The 5,000-nt window shown below is 34.0% G+C and overlaps 1 long non-coding RNA gene across 1 annotated transcript in view; it reads right to left on the bottom strand.

The window, feature by feature from the left end:
* LOC149130240 (uncharacterized) overlaps window positions 1-5,000 on the bottom strand; it is an 89,390-nt gene that overhangs the window by 65,945 nt on the left and 18,445 nt on the right. Inside the window, exon 2 of the long non-coding RNA XR_016239245.1 lies at window positions 2,038-2,097. This is a non-coding gene — a long non-coding RNA (uncharacterized LOC149130240). The remainder of the gene's footprint in view (window positions 1-2,037; window positions 2,098-5,000) is intronic.

Raw genomic sequence — 5,000 nt, 5'->3', positions numbered from 1 at the left:
AAAGGCGGTGAGCTAGCAGAACTCTTAGCATACCGGACAAAATGTTTAGTGACATTTCGTACGTCTTTACGTTATGAGTTCAAATTTCCCTCGAGGTCGACTTTGCCTTTCATCCTTTCGAGGTTGATAGAACATGCATCAGTTGCGCCTTGGGGTCATTTCATTGACTTAACCTCTTCCCCAAACTTGATGGCCTTGTGCCAACATTTGTAATCAATGTTTCAGAGATACGAGGCAGAATCGTTAGCACACCGGGCAAAATGCTTAGTGGTATTTCGTATCCTCACTGCAAGCTGCTGAGACCGAACTCCCTCTAGAATTATCTACTTTTACCTCAAAATATCGGATATTCCTAATCTTCATCCCAAACCGATATTTGGACGTTGAACTCTCAACACAGCTTGTCCCCACAGCAAGAATCTTTCATCTTAAACTGCGTTGAAAAAATTGCAAAGATGGAGACACAACACACAAGGGTTCCTGATTACGTTCACTTAAAATTACTTCCATGGGGCCTTCCCGTGGTGGCTCGAGTGCTAGATCAAGTGCATTGATGTCAGAGGTTCCTACGTTGAAGGAGATTAGAATTTTGTACGTCTTTGAAATTAATAAATACATCTGAAAAAATCCCTAACATCTAAAATGCATCTCGGTTATTACTTATAAACAAAACAAGCTTTACCTTATTTTCACTCTTGATCTATATTCGAACCTTCAACCCCTAAAACAGTTTGTCTTTTCCACACACTACAATGTTTACAAAACCCATTTATGACATTTGATCATTACGGTTCGAGATCCACGGGGGAGCGGGGGCTGGTTCATGGAATTCGGTAAATTAAAATCGAATTCTATTCCGCTCTTCTCGTCAAACTGAGTAAGATAAAATGACTCAAACACAGCTACAGGAAGAATCACTATATTTCACAGGATATCTCATGCTGTAACTAGTGCTAAACCCTTAAATCTTACCCCTTTTTTTCTCAAAGGGGTCTCTAGACTCGTGTGTTCTAATCAAGTTTGTTATTTTCATTTAGTGCATTGAGTCAAGGTTGACGAAAGAATTTTAAAATTCTTTTAGCAAGAAAGGAAATAGAGGCGCCAACCCGCAGATTTGACGAATAACGGTGGGCGGTGAACCGTTAAACATGAAACAGTGTATTAGCAGACTTGTTCGCGCGTTGGAAAGAATCATTTGCTGGGTTTGTTCGGTTCTTTGTCATTTGAGTTCAAATATACAATTATAAATATAAGAAAAAAAAAAGGAGGAAAAACACTCGGAAGTATTGCCCATATAGTGACCAGATTGAAACATATGTAGACCACTTCTTGTACATACTGTATTTTATTTTACGTTAATGTATATTCATTTAAATTTTATTTGTATTAATCTTTTTGCTATGTTCGATTTGTGATACAAATGAAATTAGTATCCGGAATATTTTTTCTCCATTTTCTTATATATGTATGTGTGTATATATATATATATATAGTCAATTCAATATATATATATATATATATATATATATATATATAGCAATAAGAAAATGGAGGGGAATATGTGGTACTCATCAACTTGCAGACATTGTATAATGTCAATTTACCAGTTTATTTTTCATCTAGGACAAAAACAATATACAAACACATGTGACATATTCTTATTGCTATATAAATTAAGGGTAAAATTTCCTTTTACCCGTACCTATTTATTGCACTTGGTAAAAACACTAGTGTGATAGTTATTAGGTATCCCTCCGGCAGTATAAAGGATCGATACTATCCCTTGGTGGGCTGGATTCACAAACCCCTAACTTTCTTGGATAATATATATATATATATATATATATATATATATATATATATATACTAGCAGCTAAGCCCGGTTTCACCCGGTCAGAGAACGATGCGAAGAGAGAAACGAAGACATAAAAAAGAGGAAGAAGTGGATACGAAGTGGTGTTCGGGCGACGGATCTTGGTAGAAATAAAAGAATGTCCTGGGGAGTTAGTAAGGAGAGAAAAGCAAGACTGGACTTACCTTTTTCCTCCAATTTTGTGTTTTTTTCTGTCCTTGTGTTGTTCCCTCTGTGTTTCGACCCTGTGTGGTTAATAAAAAAATTAAATCGTCAGGTATGTATATGTATGTGTAGATGTGTATGCGTGTGTATGTGTGTGTGTGTGTGTGTGTGTGTGTGTGTGTGTGTGTGTGTGTGTGTGTGTGTGTGTGTGTGTGTGTGTGTGTGTTAATAAATTTCGTATTGACACTTCACGCATGTCAGTCGTCAGGTTTGTATGCGTAGATCTGTGTTTAATAACTTATCGTGATAATATGTCTGTATTTTCGTATACCGTGTAAATTAACCCCCCGCCCCCCCAAAAAAAGTACAGTATCGAAATGTGATTGTTTCAGTTTTGATACTGAAATAGTAGAAAAGTTTCATTTTTTAAAGTGAAAGTATCTGACATGAGTGTTTTTGGTTCATTTTTGACACGTAAATACTTAAATAGTGGAGGAGATATTATGTTGCTGTGGGTTCGAACTATGCAAGAAGTTAAAAAATTTTTCTTGACTAGAACACAACCGGGACCCTAAGTAAGGCATGTGTAAAATTTGAATGAAATTGGTTGTGTAGTTCTGGAGTTTTAGGGATTCACACACACACACACACACATACATTCTCCTTTATATATATATATATATATATATATATATATATATATATATATATATATGTATGTATGTATATGTTTGTGTGGCTGTTGTACCGAACCATCGCTTGACAACCGATAGAATAAGTACTAGGCTTATAAATAACAAGTCGTAGGTTCCATTCGTGTAACTAAAGGTGGCGTTCCAGCATGGCCGTAGTAAATTACTGAAACAAGTACAATAAGGGGGAAACTACATACGTAAGTGTATGTATGTATATTATACGCGTAAGTTTGTGTTTGTGTTTGTGTGTGTAAACTCAATACATATTTGTATGTAAGTGTATGTATAAGTATATATACATACGAATATACACACACATATTTCATTTATGACATGGAATTCGATATAGCTAAAACCTTCTAATAGAAAACTACAGAGTACAGAGAATAAGTTTAAAATTTAAAAGCTTTTCAACACAGAGTAATAGAAAGAAATATACGTAAAAAACATGAAACGTTATATACATTTACATACATCCATATATATACATATGTATATATATATATATATATATATATATATATATATATATATATATATATATAAACACCTATGTAAGTATATAAATATATATTTGCATATATATTTATACACACACATATATATAAGCGAAAGAATACACATGTATATACGTATATATATATATATATATATATATATATATATATATATATATATATATATATATATATATATGGCGTATCATGAAAGACAAGACCACGAAAGAAATTCTCTTACAAAACATTGATACAAACTCCATGTTTCTAAGAGTAATATTCCAGAATAACAGCTGAAATCTTAGTCGTTGCCGGATGTGATTGAGATCATCACACGATACCTTCAATTAAATAAATGAACACTACCTCTACATATATATATGTATATATATATATATATATATATATATATATATATGTATATATATATATAAATATATATATATCTACTTATATTGGGGTGGGAGTATGTGTATAAGCGACAGATTTACTTCTCACAGGCGTTTCATCTTACGTGTTATCAAAGTAAATCTGTGATGATACGTAACGTGAAGCTTTAGTGAGTAATCGATTTATTTTCTTATATAAATATCTTATCATTGTATTGTGTTTTTGTTTTTGTTTTAACAAGCACCTGCGTTGTAGTCATTCGATATAATGAACAATGTATATATATGTGAATAAGTATGTATGTATGTATGAATGAATGAATGTATATATCTGTCTATCTATTTTTAATCATTCCCCTCACAGAAACACTCATATATATATATATATATATATATATATATATATATACATGATGGGTTTCTTACCATTTCCGTCTGCCAAATCCACTCACAAGTCTTTGGTCGGCCCAAGGGCATATTTAAAGACAGTTGGCCAAGGTGCCATGCAGTGGGACTGAACCCGGAAACATGTGGTTGGGAAGCAAGGTTCTTACCACACATCTACACACACACACACACACACACACACACACACACACACACAAACACATATATATATACATGAAAGTATATACATATGTATGTATATTTGTCCGTTTCTCTCTATGTATAAATCTGCTTTGTACGGCGGACTGTGTGAGATTGTGTGTGTTTGTGTGTTTCTAGTGTGTGTGTGTGTGTGTTCCTGTGTGTATGTATGTTTGTGTGTGTGTTCCTCTCTCTCTCTCTCTCTCTCTCTCTCTGTGTGTGTGTGTGTGTGTGTGTGTGTGCTTTGGGAAAAGCATGTTTGATCGTGTTCTATATAATGTCTGCGAGTGACTCTGAACCTTATCCATTTCAATCAAACCCATACGGACAATCAAAACTGGGCGGTATCACCTCTCACTGCCCCCCCCCAACCATGACCACCTCCACATCAACACCAACAACGACAACGGATAATTACTCAGTTTGTAAACAACGTCTTAGCCACTTGTAACTGCGAAAACAATGATAACTAAAAAATGCAAGACGCCATTGCTATTACACACGAAACAATGGAGAAAACGAAGATAACTCACGCTTTACTCTCTCATTCTTGCCTCTATGTCACTTTCAGTTCTTGCTATTTATCTATCTATCTATCTATCTATCTATGCATACATACATACATACATACATACATATGTATATATATATATATATATATATATATATATATATATATATATATATATATTCTTCTATTCTTTTACCTGCTTCAGTCATTTGACTTCGGCCAGGCCAGGCTGGGGCAACACCTCTCGTCAAAATATCGACCCCTGGTATTATTCTTTGTAAACCTAATACTTATTCTATCACT

The sequence above is a fragment of the Octopus bimaculoides genome, chromosome 30 (genome assembly GCF_046866305.1).
Source record: "Octopus bimaculoides isolate indiv1 chromosome 30, ASM4686630v1, whole genome shotgun sequence".
NCBI classification, from domain to species: Eukaryota; Metazoa; Mollusca; class Cephalopoda; order Octopoda; family Octopodidae; genus Octopus; species Octopus bimaculoides.
This window is presented reverse-complemented; position numbering and strand designations above follow the sequence as displayed.